This window comes from Pyxicephalus adspersus, chromosome 10, assembly GCF_032062135.1.
Source record: "Pyxicephalus adspersus chromosome 10, UCB_Pads_2.0, whole genome shotgun sequence".
Lineage (NCBI taxonomy): Eukaryota > Metazoa > Chordata > Amphibia > Anura > Pyxicephalidae > Pyxicephalus > Pyxicephalus adspersus.
In genome coordinates, this window is record NC_092867.1 from 24979641 (window position 1) to 24996646 (window position 17006).

At 37.1% G+C, this 17006-nt stretch overlaps 1 long non-coding RNA gene across 1 annotated transcript; it reads right to left on the minus strand.

Moving 5' to 3' along the window:
* Window positions 1–3539: 3539 nt before the first annotated feature.
* On the minus strand, window positions 3540–16554 carry LOC140339714 (uncharacterized). The gene is made up of 3 exons (XR_011922521.1): window positions 16073–16554; window positions 6093–6214; window positions 3540–4416 (listed from the first exon to the last, which is right to left on the minus strand). It is a non-coding gene; the product is annotated as an uncharacterized lncRNA (long non-coding RNA).
* Between the last annotated feature and the right edge of the window lie 452 nt (window positions 16555–17006).

Sequence of the window (17006 nt, forward strand, 5' to 3'; positions counted from 1 at the left end):
AAACTGCACCGTTTCTTTTGTATTTTCTCACATTATTCCCACCAGAGATAGTATACATTAGTATAAAATACATAAATGCATTATTTGAGCACAGCGTGCCACAATCTCTGGATTTTATCCCACAATGAAATCGAATAGAAATGTTGCAGTCTGAGTTTAGAGCTAAATAATATTTCTTTTATTTTTAGGAAAATCGTGTTAAAGTGAACTTGTGGCCTCTGGAAAGCTCCTGGTGTAATAACAGGATTTTACTGTCCACACTTCTGAATACTTAGGAACGTCCTCATAAAATAAGTTAATAATTTCCCCAAAGCCACAATGAGAATTACACTTTCAGGGTAATTTCAATGCTGATTGGTGGCCTAAGTGTAAAGAATTTCGTGAACACATTGATATACTGTATAAACGAACCCTAATGACCAGAATGGACATGGACCCAAAAAACTTGAGGAAAGCAACCAGATCTGCTTTGGCACTCCCTGGGGTAAACTGAGTCCTGTGATCTTTCTGCTGGATCTGTTGTTGTCTTAAACCATTGTACTCATCCAATAAAGATAAGACATTTCAATTATTAAATTAATGTTTTGTGTCATTCTCTAACCCTTCCTGACACTTGTAGTCCAACAAATACTTCCACACTACTTTTACACGTGGGTCAATTAGGAGGTGTGGAGAATGTTACAAAGATTGCATACAGTAGCTTTGGTAAGTCCTTCCAATATAGAATGACCTGGGTTTTCAAAGTCTTGGGTTTGTATGGACAGTATAGTAGGTCTATGAGAGAAAAAAGTCAGGGCACCCAAATGTTTACCTGTGGGCTAGTAGTTCTGATATCTATGTGTAATATATGTAATACTAAATACTATTTAATATACGCCAAACAGTGACTCAATCCAAGTCTGCTGGTCAGATTCTAATGTAATGGGCAACACATTGGGGCTTCAATAAGCAGAAAACCTAAATTGCATGCCATGAAGGAAGAAAGACCACATAGCCCCATCCTAATGTACCATATTGGAACTAAAATGAGATCTGATTGCTTGTTGGACCCATTATATGTTATATCCAAAGAAGAGTCCAGAAGGACTAACTCCATATCTTCCAAAGATCATTTGGTTGGAACATGTTATATTAATGTATCTCTAAAGCCAAATCTTTTCCTCCAGTTACTTTTGTTTTGCAGTGAAAATGGATCACACGGCACCTCCTTACTCTAAAACTGAAATACGTTTTGGCTTTAAATAAACTATAATTACATGGTAGGCCTAAATTCATCTCCTCCGAGTATCCTTATGGGTATGGAAATGATAGAAGTTTGGTCAGATGTATACCAATGTATCACACAAATTCACGATCTCCTGTTTGGAAAACATGGACCAACTTTATGTCATCAGTATATTTGTGACAACAGTTGTTAAGTAATTCTTTAAAAATAGATTTTCTAGATACATAGCAATCCCTGCTGTCCTCAATAAACAATATAAACAATTTGTTGTATGAGACTTCCCCTTAGGAATGTTTATATCTCATTTTTTTATTGCTGAAGCTTTTATGGGTGAAAATAAATTGTCTGGATGCTATTTATAAATCTGTTTAGAACCAGATGACTACTATCAAATCTGAACTTCATTTTTATCTTTAGGACCATGCAACTTTACTTTTGGGGGTTTACACCTCTTGGTGAACATTCAACAAATCAATTTTACTGTAATCATTTCTCTCTAGCTAAACCTTACCCAAAGAGTTGAGTGAAACCAGGTTAAAGGATTATATGTAGTTATGCTTATGTAAAACACTAATTGAAAATGTTAACAAATGAAGTCACATGATGGCAGATCTACATTGCCATGACTTATTGGCTGTGCAGCCGGCATGGTTACATAGTGGTCATGACAAACCAAATTGCACTTGTAACAGTGCACAGATCTGTCCCTGTCGTTATTATGGTAAAAAACTAGAGGAAGCCTTGGGGAGTGAAAATAAAAGTAGAATATAAGGGGCAAAGGACGAGTCCTGAGCAAGGAACATACACTATAACCCTTCACCACCACTGAACATAACCACCTAACCCAATGGGCAACATAATAGCCTGCTTTTACATTTCTAGTGTTCCCCAATTTTCTTAATCAGCTTTTTCAGAATTCTAAGTATGGGAGAATATATGATATTCCTCCTGTCGTACCAAAATGCAGTGCTTAGTGCTTGGACAACCAATCCTCAGACACAATTCTGTCACCAGGTAATTGTTAAAAGTCCTATGCCAGTTCTAAATTACACAGGAGCCTAGCCAAGGATCATGGCAACCAGAAGAGCAGAGATGGTGAGAATAGCGTATTTAAAGTGTCTTCTGTAAAGTGAAAATTGGCCAGTGGAGCCACTTCAACATGAACCCCTAGGCTGACACACGTCAGATGATTCTTGGCCAATATGAGCTGCAGGAATCGTCTCGGACGAGAATCTGACATGTGTACAGAGGCCATCAAACATCATGGATCCATGAATGACTGAAGATAAATGACCACAATGGAAGTGACGGGAGAAGAGGGCAGTGGGGTGTCGATCGCTCATTTTGCCCCCTCTCCATAGAACAGAATGGCACTGTATGGCAACGCTCATTCATTCATCTTTCAGTAGTTTGTCGTTGGAAACATTCGTAAAAGATAATATCCAACGACAAAAATCTAGCATGTGTTGGTAGCCTTAAAGGCAGCATGTGTTGGTAGCACATTTCAGGAAACCAGTAGGTCTACTAATATGCAAACTGGTTGATCCCCTAAAGTCAATCAAAAGAAGCCATAATATGTCTGTGCTTATGCCAATTAATGCCTCATCACTGATAGGAAGGAGAGCTTTCATTGGTACCTTGGAGATCATACTTCCTCTGCTCGTAAATGAGGGAACACATAGAAGTTTTTTTTTCGTTCCTAGAAAATAATTTTTTTTATGTAAAGCTACCAGTAATGGGAAGTATAGTGCACAGTATGTTCAGTGACCACATATTAGGTTACGGCAACGGGTTATAAAGTACATATGTGCCTTTAAAAATAATCAGTATTAAGACTTGGTTCTCTCTTTACATCTCTACTTACCTCCTGTGATAGCTGCAGCCCCCCCCCCCATGATGCTTGTAGCTTAACCAGTAAAACTGGGCATCCTGCCCCAGCCCAATAACATTGATTGGGCTAAAGAGGGAAGTTGCTCTTGCTATACAGGTATGTCCCATTCCAGTCTATGGGATTTTATGGCATAGGCTTGGGTAGCCCGGCACTAGATTTTTACCGGCTGGGCACCAGATACCATGGAAAACAACTTGTGAGTACAGACCGGACTGAGAGAGGCCGCAGATCTTTGCATTAAGGGGGCTGGGCAACATTTTATTTGGGAGGTTTACATGTACTTAAACATATTTGAGTTAAGAGAAGAAACTAATTTTTGTTTAGGTAAGCTGATTATTAGAAAATAGAAACTTCCAGTGGTTAGATAAATAATTAATATGTAAAAAAGAAATATTGCACACATACAAAATTATTTAATGAGAACGTTTTTTTTGGGAGATAAAATATTATAAAATATTTCATACAAAGACTCCACAGGCTGCCATGTTGTCCGGACAATTGCTATAGACATAAGCATACGCTGGACTATATTGATATACTTTACTTGCTTAGTTCCCTGACATGCAGGAAAAAAATAGTAATTAAAGCAAACTATTTCAAACAATCCAGCATGAGTCAGTACCGCAAGAAAAGTACACACAGGAAATCAAAACTAGTACAAAGACTGAATTTACAGAATGATATATATGTACGACTGGCCGCCTAACTAGGTCAAAGGACGTGTTTGTCCAAATATCTTTCCTGTGAACGTTGATAGACATGAGAAGAAGTGTCTGCTGCTTCCTCCTCATCTGTAGTTATTGGATCAAAGCGTTAAATGTTGCTGTTTGTTTTTGGGAATTTTTTTGGTATTATTTATATTACTTGTTACTGTCAAATCTACTAAACAAAATCCCCCAATTAAAAGGTTAGCCTAATCTTAGATGGAAAATTTTATTTAAAGAGAACCAGTCACAAATGGGCTGATGCAGGAATCTGAATATTTAGTCTTAATGTAAACCTGTCATGGAGGAAATTTGGGGTTGATCAAATTTTTTCAATGAGCTACTAGGTTTAGAATCTTGATTCGGCAACCCAAAATGTAGTAACATCAGGGAAGAGAAAAGTAATTTAGCAAAGGAAGCCCTATCAACCTCTAAAGGAACCCTGGTTGAGAAAAACTGGTATAGATAGAACATGGCGGTATGTTTGACTGTTGTCACTCTCAGAAAGCAGTTCAAGATCAATGATGTGTAGTCACTGCTGGTGCAAGTTCATGTAGTCAGTAGCAAAGAGAGTGGAGGAGATCATCAGAACTGAGCTATAAAAAAAGGATAAAAAAGGGAAGTATTATATAAAAGTAAATGTTACACAGTGATATAGTAATCAAATCATAATTCAATTTGGGTTTACATATATTTTAAAACAGAATTAAACATTAAAAATCAAAAGCATGTACCTTCTACAATAAAATAAAACCTTACCAGCCTGATGGCAGTTTTTTAGATAGACTTACTTGTCCTCGCCTTGTATCTGGTACTGCTCTGGTATATCTGGTATATAAGCATGCGTATGCTTATAGGAGTTTATTTAGTTCCCGCAGCCACCCAGCATATTCTACACTGGGCTGTGCATGGTCCCATCTATGGGATAGGAAAAACAATTTCCTAAGCAGAGACAATAGGCCTGATTTATTATAGCTCCCAAAGGCTGGAGTGGATAAACTTTCATAAGTGAAGCTGGGTAATCCAACAAACCTAGAATGGATTTCTTCAGTCATCTTCTATATTCATCTGTTTTGAATTCTGGACCAGATCCATTCTAGGTTTGCTGGATCACCCAGCTTCACTGATGAAAGTATAACCTCTCCAGCCTTGGAGAGCTTTCATAAATCAGGCCCAAAGAGAGGAATAAAAAACTGATAGGGGTTTTAACATTTTCCAAAAATGAAAAAAACAAAACACCATTTAGCTTTAGTTACCCAATGACCTTGATGTGCTAAAGGAGTACAGGAGTAAAGTTTTCAAATGGGAATTTTCAATTGAATATGTTGTTAAGTTACCAAGTCATTTTTTCAAATGTGCACAATTCCTATTTTTCTTGCATATTGTTGTGTATTCTTTTAAAAATTTTATTTTTGATTCACAATCTTCACTAGGATGATAAAAGTTTCCCTTGAACATAACCATGCTCAGCTCTTTTAGGTTCTTTAGGTTTAGTTATGGTGATGCAGATGATATTGTGCTGCGGTCTTGTTCACCAGGCTCTTTACATATCCAATGTATGCAGATTGTGGTGGCACAGAACAGACCCCTGATATCCTCCACACAAATATTTGTCTACACAGTGTAGAGGGCTGACGTTTACCTATGTCACTACAGGGGAAGGCTCTTGTAATTAAATAAACTGTCTGGATAATCTATTTTGGTGTGAACTTTATAATGTACTTAAGCTCTGCGCCCAGAGTATAAATTAATGTAATTGCAGGTAATATTGCAGTAACCAGACACCACTTTATTCTTGGAGTTATGGGCTCATCTAGTATAAAATGTGTGTGATTCTGGTGAGTGTGTGGGAGTTCTCACACCTAGAAAAGAGACGCTAATAAATCCACACGTTGGTGAGATCAATATAAAATATATAGTAAACACCTGCAAAATATAAATACTTCTTCTTTAATAGAAGAAACAAATCCTATTAGAAATCATATGTGGTTTTTTTACCTTTGCTAGTCTCATATTGGTTTCCTTTACTTTTGCACTGTAAGATAACTGGAAGCCCAACAAAATAACATTTTGTTTTAATTAGGACTTTTGATTAGGCTTGAAGTGGGCCTATTATTATTTTTTTCACATTATATAAAAGAGTGTTTTTACCGCAGCGGCAGTGAAGACTGGAGGAGCGACCTGCAGCCATACATACGTAACCCAAAAGTGCCAATCTCACCAAGAATGCTTTTCTTTCCATTTCAGGAAGAAGTGTCACCCAATTTTGTACCTGTGCCGTGCGAGAAGAAGATGGTGGAGCCTGGTGTCCAGCCTGCACCGGGAAGAAGATGGAAGACCGGATGGTGCCAGACTGATTGGACCAGCATCTTGGAGGAATAAACAACTTTCCACCTGTAAAGGTAAGTCATTTTTTAAGTAACAGTTCCGCTTTAAGCATATAACTAATGATTTCCAAAAATGCTGTCATTTAATTTACTTATCTTGTTCCTTTCCTTCCTCCTAGTCAACATGCCACCTACATTTTTAAATAACACTCTTTCAATATTTATTACTTTGTAGATTGAGTGACACCATTGCCAAGTCTCTGCAGGCAGATCACTAGCAGCAGCGTGTTCCTTAAAATATCATGTTACCCCTTTTTAGTACTCAAGAACCATCAGTCCTGCAAGCAGGTGGCTGTGAATTTGAAGTTATTATAAATCTAATAATGATCTAATATATATATATATATATATATATATATACATATATTTGTGGTATTTTGGTATATGTCATAGAAAGTCCCATTCCCAGTCCTTCCCATTCCCAGTCCTGGTGCCAATGTAATGTATTGAAATATAATAATGCCCTGATGGGTAGATGTCATTCCAGAGGAGGGTTGTATGTGACTTGCTGCAGTTTCTGATGCATCTTCTGTAACCTACTGTGTGCATTGCATATTCAGTACAATAGAGGAAACCTGCACAACTGCAAGACTGAAGGTAAGGCTGAAGTTAAAGTATGATTATACCTAAGACAGCTCATTATGCCTTAACTCTTAACCAGGCTAGTAGAATTTCAAACATCAGACACAAGAGCTGAAAAGGGCTATAAGGGAAGTAGAAATGTTTTTTTCCTCCCTATAGCACACAGTAAGCGCACACAGCTGATATACACAGACAGTGAAAGTTATGAGTGAGCCTTGTGACCTCACACACAGTCAATGCACTTTTACACTTTCTCACAGTGTAGTTTATGGAAAAAAAACATTACACAGGCCACCTGTTAGATGGTCATTGAAGATTACCCACAAAAGCTATACCCTGCATACATTTATTAGTCTGGATTCACACTGTTAAACCCCAATGCACCTGGTAAAGTGGCAGTGGACCCTCTTTGGCTCTAAGTGAATATAGGGATGGGGTGCAGAGTCTAGGGAAACCCTGTACTCATCAGAGCACCCCTAAGGGATGATGGGTTTTGCTTCAGATGGTTCCTAGGTTGTGGCCCCGATTGCACTCAAGCAGCTAACAGCAACCAAATGTGTTACAAAATCAGCAGGCGAGTTTAGGTCAGACAGGCAGTAGGTCAGGAAAACAAGAATCACAGAGTAGCTGCAAAGATTGTAAATGAGAATAAAAAATGCAACAGATGTCATAAGCATAGGAGCCTGGAAACAAATACATTACAAGACTTAATAAAAGAGGAAAACAGGCTAAAAGAATGGAAATATTTTTACAAGCATCTCCCTATTTTTCAGTTTGCCCCATTTATTTAAATTGAGATTAGTTGCAAATATCCCCTTAGATCACCATTAGATTGCAATATTTATAAGGTGGAGATCTGCTTGATCATTTATTTATGATTCTGACCACTTTGAACCGATAGAAGGTGTTAGGCCACAATGGAGATCAGTGATGTTTGTTGCATACATTCAAAACCCATTTTCCTTCAATTATAACTATTGTAATTTAGCTACTGAATGCAAATCAGATTATTATGGTATCAGGCATTATTGCCACTGTAAAAATGATAATCCTTTTATAACTCTGGCTTTAAAAATGGTGAACTTGAATTTGATTACCACTTGTTTACAAATGGGCCCCTAAGAGGTCATTGCACAGGCAACTCCCAATGCACTGAGCAAGCTATTACAGCTTTCCCAGGCGTGACCACAGAGGAAGTATCCAGCAGCACCATTAGCTGAAGAGCAGCAGGGGAAGTGCAAAAGTATTTTGATAGCAAAGGGCTTTGGACACTTTTCTGGGGAATCCTAAAGTGGCCCTTACTCTTCAGCTTAAGAATCAGCAGTCACTTGAATTCTGACAATTGCGGCCATGTCAAATATGAGCACTTGCACATCGATAACCAATGGCATTTTTTTCTGCATTCAGCTTTAAGATTGAATATTGAGATTCTTGCATAAACCTGTCTATCACTTGGATAAAGTAGTAACAATATGAGAATTTTATAAAGTCATTGTTTGCTATTGTAGTACAAAAGTTAAGCTTAAAAGCAACTTACATGTTTTTGTAGCTGCTTCAAATAACTGGCATAGTTTTCTTGGCTTAAACAAAAACCTGTTTTGGATGATTTGTGTACTGCTACTGTACTATACAGTGAACTACTGAACTGCTAATAGTTATTTCTGTGATCCAGATGTAAGAAATTGTAGAGGATTAAGGGGTCAATTTGGTTGTTTCTGTGATATATGTAAATTTATTTTTTTTATTTATGCATTTTTATAGTGCAGAATTTTACGCAGTCACTAACCATCTCCCAAAGCTTACTTTATCAATTATACAATAACTAAATACTCAGGATTATTTGTTTATTTATTGAGGCAATACAAAACATGACTATCATTTGTAAAGTGCATAGAAACCACATATCATGGATTTTTGTAGGGTATTAGGTAGTTCTCAATGCCCTAGGGCCATGTGCAGGAGTTCTCAATCTTTGTTTGGTGCCATTTCCATGCTTGTGGACAGCAAAGACTGGGTGGTGACAGGTAGATCATACAGTGGAGATCGGGAGACATGGTATGGTAGGTAAGCAAACCTTTGATTACATGCTGCAAAGGAAGTGAGATAGGAAAAGTACACTTATAGCTAGTAGTAGTTGGCTAAATTCAAACAAACTTGTTTTTGTACTGTTAGGGCAACTTTCCAGGCCATCTCATCAGTTCACGATCACGAGCTATATAATGACCTGGATAAATAAGAACCTTCACAGACAAGTACACATTTCCTTTTGAAATCCCCAGGGCAAAGTGACTCTTTTCAAATCACCTATATTGACCATCATCTTGTTCCCACATTGCTCTGTTCTTACATCAGAGTTGAAGATATAAACCCTTGTGTAAGTTCCATGTTGTACAGTGTTCATGATGTCCCCTTCCTATTTGTGAGAATGTCCAGGTCTAGAGATTGGCTGGAAATGCCCAAGCATTGCATTGTGTAATGAAACTATAGGTTCCCAAATACCCCAAAGCAGCCATGCTTTCCCATTTGGGCTTCAATAGAGCAAAAAAAAAAGCAGGGTAGCTTAGGGAAAGTGAGTATAAATGGGTCAGGAAGTCGGGCCTTAAGAGGTTCTGTCACTTTGCTGCAGATAAGAAAAGTCTTTTTAGGTCTAAGATCTTTGATGATCTTCTATTCCTTAATAATAGATTTTTGCAACGTCTATATGACATTTTATATATAAAGCCTTGTACTGTTTTATGAGCAGCCAGGACCGATCAGATTAAGAGAAGTCTTTAATTGGTGCTCAAACTCCCCTGGACATGTGGGAGGTGATCCTAATCCCAAATCTCATTCTCAACATGAGCTGCAGCTACAAAGTAGTTCAAGTTGTTCTTTCATATTCCTCTTTGTTTTGTACTTGGAAATTCTGTTGTGTTGCAGGAGGAGTATAGTCCAAAGAGTTAGGATTTCATTTGAACTCCCCCAGCCTGTGGGAGGTCCAGTGTCAATTTCAGATTGCATTAAACCTGCTGTCTATTCATGGGCCTTTACTGTAGTGAATTAAATCCCTAGACATGTATACTAACAGCTGAAAGTATTGCCTTACACTTCATAGTGTAATATCTTCACTAACAATTTCCTATTTAGAAGTGGATGTAGTACTGACTACGCATGCTGTTTCATGGTCCGCCTAAAGAAGCCTACTCAGCCAGGAGTTACACAATTTAATTTGGACTAGTATCCGGTGATGTAATCAAAACTATTTCTATTTTAAGGAGCAAAAATTTGGGAGGTATTTAAGTGTGAAGGACTAAAATATTTCACAGTTTTTATGTGTGCATGAATTTTCTTACATAGACCTCTAGAACACGATGTCATACTTACCGCTCATGAGATCCAGCTTTGGGTCTCTCCTTTGGCATGCTGCCACCAGCACTTCAGGGTTTCGTCTGCAGTGCCAATGTTTTAAAAAGTCAGCAAGCAGCTCTTCTGACTCTTCTAGTCATTAAAGACCATTAAAGTCTTCTGTGGCCCCTTGTTCTTCAGAGCATCATGTGTACCTGTGACCTTCAGTGTCCTCTTATGCTTTAGTGATCTTAGTAACCGGATGTTCTCAACTTATCCCGTGCCTTCCAGAGACCCTATGTGATCCAGTGACCAGTGCTTTGATGACTTCTCCATGTTGGACACCTGCCTTTTCTTGACTAGTTCTAACCATCACCCACCCAGACCATCAGTTCCAAGATTGTCTGTCATTTTTTTACCCCAGTCTATGGCTACCAGCATAGAGTGTCTGTGGGCTGCTACCCACCACATCCACCAGTAAAATTTATTGTCACTTTTTGGGGTTCTTTGATTCTGCACCTCAGCCCTTTTTAGGGATCACGTAACTTCGAGCTAAGGTACTGAGTATCTACCCTCCAGAACAACCCATATTCAAATGGATTAGGATCCCTATGCTTGACAATTAAACCCTTCATAACCTTTAAAATCTTCTATAAGATCTTCCTGATGTCCTCTTACATGTTTGTTCTCTTCCTTAAAGAACAAGTCTTTAAAAATAATAGGCTTTGGAGAAGTGCCATCAATAAAAGACCTGACCTTTCCTTGTATTACACATACGGCATATCACAGTCTTCTGCTGTAACTTAGTACAACTTTTAAAAAACGGTTCCAGGGAATATTGGTCTCTGTCAGTCTATTCTGACCTGGAGACACTGATAAGATTTTGTTAAAGAGAGAATGTGACCGGTGAATGTTGGACATACTGTCATTCCTATATATATCCCATTTAATGATCATTACCCTTTCTCACTATATGACTATTTGTATCAATTAGATTTAAAGGGAAGTTCTACTAACGTATTTTACTTAAATGTTGTAACAGGAAAGAGGTAATACATGCAAAAGGGGGATTATTTATAATAATAGTAAAGTCAACCAGCACCAATGAACTGTGGTTGGTTGGATGCAGTGGAAATCATTGTTTTCATGTTACATATACCATATGTCATATGTCCAGATGACATATACATATGTCCAGCTACTACTATATGATCATTCCTTCCAAACTAATAATAGTGAATAAACAACAGGGGAAAAAAATATTTTGGAAACACTGGAATTAATAAAAATAATAAATCCAATATGCTCATTGTGTTTTCTTCTTTTTATTGTTACAATTCTACATGTTAACAATGTTAATGTTACATTACTTTGTATCTTTCTTCACTACTTCTTTAAAGAAGACTTTTTTAAACTTCTTTAAATGCAGTTCTCTGTGATCCTTCTGTGAAAGTCCTGACAATTTCTCTCTGAATAGGCCGCCCATTGTCTTTTAATGATGATCCTGCATTTTTATATTGTCACATACATCATTGGTAGTACCTACGGTCAACTGTGTTGACACACAGGCTGTCACTGTCATTGCTGTCACTTGAAGCAAATCTGAAGCCAGAAGACTGAAAAAATCTGCATTAGACCACAAGATCAAAAGTGCTGAGATGAAAAAAATAATTTTTGTTTTATGCAACCTATCCAAAATGGTTTTAAATTTGTCCTATGAAGGGATGGCAACAATGCTGCACTGCTCCTGAATTCAGAGCAGAGTTGCCACTCTCATGTAAGCTGTACTGGTTTGAACTACAATAGGATAAAATGTTGCAGGGGGTTTCTCTTTTAGCATCTGATTAAACCTAGTCTTACACACTGCTTTCTAAATTGACAGCGTTGTCACTGTTGCTCTTGGTTTGGTATTTGTTTAGACTGTAATACAGGAACCTTCAGTTTTATTTTTAATTTGAACTGATAATCTGCCTATACAATCAAGCAAACATATGTTGTATAATAATTTTATGTGCTGACTTTTCTGGAATGCATGTCTCAGCGTCTGAACAAGGCTACGTATCAGTAGTCAGACACCCATTAAACATTTGGACTGCCTTACTCTCACCATTAAAATAAATCACAACCAATAAGACACACCCTTATGATATGATAGTGAGTCACCATTCATAAGTTCTTCTTGTTACTGAAGGAGACGTTATCTGTAATGGATTCCGGAATGTATTTGGAAATGAAAGCAGAATACATAAAAGTGCTTGGTGAACTTTTTTTCCGAGAAAAGTTGCTAAATGATTAGGAATTATAAATATCTACTAGATGTTTATTGTCTTGCCCTCATTTCATCTCAATCCCCAAATTAATTAATTCATATGTAGGTTGTTTGAGTTAATTACCTCAACCTTATACATTATTCCAATGTCTACTATCCTATGATCTCCATTGTGCCGTAGTCTTTTTCTTTCTTCCCTTTACTTTGGAGTAATGTACATTTTAAAGGAAATACCTGAACCCAGTGGGCAATTTATACAATGACACTACAAACAACTTTTGGATAAATCACCAGATAACGGGACTTTAAAGGCCTAATCATCAAGTTTTCCAAAGCCGTTTTAAACTCTAAAATACATTTTATTTTGGATCACATTTTAAAAAAATACACAAACAACATATATAAAACCATAAATAGCACCAATTTACATCTCCTTCTGGAAACTCTCTAAGGCCAAGTATGCCAATCACTCTTGAGTAGCTTGTCTCTCTGGTGGATATTGTGCATGCTGTTATAGGAATCGATTTATACACTGAACTAGGAATTGCTCAATAAGACAAATCAGCAAAAAAAATCTACCATTAGAAACATTTTAAACTATTCAGGAGTCAATTTACTCAATATATCTTACCTGCAAAATGAAGCTACCACCTCACTTCCGGTTTTGTTCCTGCAGCATTTTAAATACCACTCTATGAGAGAAAGACCTGAAATTGATAACCCGCACCTAATACCAACATATCTCCTCCTCCTGAGGAAGCTGACTAAGACTCCGTGAAACGCGTAGAGTTATTGGAATACCTCGCTTTTCCAGAAGGAGATCTAAATTGGTGCTATTTATGCTTTTATATATGTTGTTGGTGTATTTTTTTTAATGTGATCCAAATTAAAATGTATTTTAAAGTTTTAAACAGCTTTGGAAAACTTGATGATTAGGCCTTTAAAGTCCCAATATCTGGTTATTTACATGATTTTGGATGTGGCCTGGCTAATTATCAATCCGAAGGTCTGAATTGTATTGTCAATTTTTACAATGGCAACAACTAAAATCACTCTGTAATAAGTTCAAGGTCTTTAGAGAAAAGTAAACAAATGCATTCAGGATCTGTCCCAATTTATATTGCATCCCCTGCCAATATTGCCAAACTCTCTGTGGTTTACCTCAACGGAGTTTACATAATTTTCAGTTCCTTTAGCAGGCAACCTCATGCTGTCCTACGCAATGCATACGGAGGAGAGGGATTTCACTTTAGGGGGCGTTCCCTTGTGGTAGGCGGAGCCAAGAGGAGGGACTCAGAGTCCACCTAGTGTGCTCCCGCCCACCCCTGAAATAACCTATTGCCTTATTGCCCACCCCTGCCCTAGAGGTTACTAGGGCTGTTCCTTCAGCCATGAGCAATTTGTGATTCTCAGACACCAATGATCTTTTTGGCTATCTGTTAGGGTGACATTCTTTCAACTGACCAAAAATGTAAAAGTCTTTCTTCCAACTGACCACCACACTAATGTACTGTAAGCTGTGGATAAAGTAATTATAGAAGGAGGCCTCTGAATACCTGACAATTATTTCAAGGGTTACTCAATGGTAAAGGGATAAAAAAAACAATGGCTTAATGTTATACTCACAGAAACAAATATACTGGGAGTGTTGTACCCTTATTCAGTGGCATACTGGTATAATCATCATCATTCTTATTAGAATGTGAATTTCCTAACTGCATTCTTCATTGCTAGCTATGAGTAGTCCTTAAAAACTAGTGGGAAAATAACAACTTATGGTAAGGGTCAGTGCTAAAGAGAAACATGAAATTACAAAGAAGCAGTTGGGAGTTTTTGGGCCTGTTTGGCGCCGGTTTTCAGGGAAATACAATACAACACTTCCGTTCACTAAAATGTAAAGTTATTAGCCTCACCATTTAAGGCAGTAACTTTCTGCTTAGTTGTGTAATATATACCCATTGTGTTGTTTTATATGTGTACACAACATAAGCAGTCTACCCATATTGGTCTAAGCATGTTAGTTGTCTATTTTGATTAACTTAATCTTACACTGGAGTTTTGGTCTAAGCATGTTAGTTGTCTATTTTGATTAACTTAATCTTACACTGGAGTTTTGTTGTAGTTTTGATAGCTTTTGTCCTGTTTGTCCACAAAAAAATGGAGCAACCAAAAGGTCAACCATTGTCTCCAAAAAACAGCTAACTTCTAAAGCTGCCTTGGAAAGTTTTGGGACATCTATTCTGAAGTACACTGAGATTGGCCCTCACTCTTGGGATTTGTGTATAATGTGTACTGATGAATGACACTACCGCTTTGAACCCAAGAGCTATAGCGCCCATGGATGACCTCTTAGGTGGCTTTGAGGAAAGTTTCATGTTGTTGTGTTTGTTTGTGATAGCTTCATTGCAAGCTTATCTGAAGGATTCTTGGGCTACTACCATGATGACTTATTGCTGCACTCACAAATGCACAATAATGGTACCTGGGCCCAACAGAATAATAATATACTCCATCTTGTATCATATTATTGTAGCATAAAGTATTTACCCCATATTGGCAATGTGCAAAGTATAGTTGCAAAAATAAAGTGGTCTACATGTATTGAGACACATCCCAAAAACATATATGAAATGTAAGGAAAATGATATGAAATGTGCAAAGTACAGTTACAAGTAGCAAATAATCAATGGTTCAATTTTCAATCTTTTCTAAAAAAAGATAAAAGTCAACCAGTTGTGTGCTACATTCCCCACCTTTTAGATTGTAAGCTTTTCTAGGCAGGATCCTCTCCACCTCCTGTGTTTATGTATTTGTCTGTAATTTGCAACTCCTATTTAATGTACAGTATCGCCCAATATGTTGGCTCTATAGAAATACAGTTAATTATTAATAATAATAATAATAATAATAATATAAATAATACTAATAATAATGTGTAATTAGTTGTGCTATAGCTTACTTCACATAGTACAATTGAATCACTACTGTTTACAATAATTTAATAAATAAACCCATGCTGGTTCTAATGCAGATTAGTGTTTACTAAGCTATTTCCATTAAGCCTAAGCATGAAAAATACATAGCTATCAGATCAGTCATACCAGACCTAAACGCCTTTCATTTACCAAGATCATATGTTCCCTGGCTTACTTATGACAACTCCAGAAAGTGACACAATTCTTAGAAGTCACTCTCATCTGTGTCTGAATATGCACATTTTCCAACCACACCTCTTAAGACTAGCTGGATTTACAGTATAAAGTGTCTACAAATTCAGGTTAACAACCTTTACTGCAAATTAGAACATCCTAATTGTGTAGGAAATATACAGTCAGCTCATCAGACTTTGCCCTGTGGAGCAGAATTGCGTAGGTGGTCTGTGCAGAACAATTCTTGACTCCCCAATTTCATTTTCAAAGCCCAAAATATGGAAAAAGTTATTTAGAGAAGAAATAATAATGAGGGAAAAAAAGAACAAGTGTTTGCTGTTTTGTTAAAAACACAAACCAAGCTCTGTATTAACTTTTCATAGTGTCTAGTCTTAGTAACAACTTTGGTATTGCTGATGGTCTGAGGAACTGACCAAAAAAGCCATGTTTTCTAAGCCATCTGTAACAGTGTGTGCAGCTGTTAACAGTTCACAGAATAAAGAACATATTATTCATCGAGCTTAAAATGTGCATGACTTACATTGCACAGAAGTCAGAATTTCTTCTTGACATGCAGCCAGGAAAATCTTTAAAATTTCTTTTCACCGTCCGAGTCAACATGCGGCGTATTGTGTTGTGATAATCGCTGCTTGCTGGCCATGAACGTGTCCATTGTTTGACGAGATGTACGGTCTGTACTGTTTTGTTTTTATTTATTCGACATTCTTCATTATAAAGCTCTTTGCTTGTCTTTTATTTTTTTTTTTCATCCAGACCAGAAAGATTGCCATTGAGTGGCTTCACAAAGCTGAACTAATGCAGTGTGTTAAAAAAATGTTAGCAATTCGAAGAAGTTATAAAAATTTATAAGTTGGCTGGATGCTGCGCAAATGTCTGCATATTTTAATACAGATAACTAATGCAAATGTTTGTTCTTTACATTTTGGAAAAGAGCTCTTTGGAAAATCTTGCAAGTGACATGGATTTTCTTACATAGGTTTGAAATAATAGTTTGCTGTGTATTCTTCCTACAGCATAAAAAACAATACATACAGTAAGTAATGTGTTCTTTCAGCCTGCAGTATAATATAGACATGCACAAAGGTTGCTCAAGGCCTCCCTGACATACTTCTGCAGAACTGATTTTAATATCAAATGTTCTTTTCTGGTGGAAGGTTTGTGACCAGGTTTCATAACTTAAAAACATGGGCATGGCAAAGATGGGCAATGCTGTCTTTCACACGTGTCTGGGTCAAAAGGCTAACAGAACAGGCCACAAATTCTCTGGCTGGCACAAAATTTAATGTATATTTGTCTTAAAAGTGTATTTTTGTTTGTCTGGAGTGTAAACTGAACAAAAGTTTGCTGTAACCAAACATAGGGACTAGTTTATGCATTATCCACTTCTTTTCTTTTATATTTCTGGTGTAAATGCAAGCTTGGCCCCCCAAACTGATATCAATATTAATACCCTG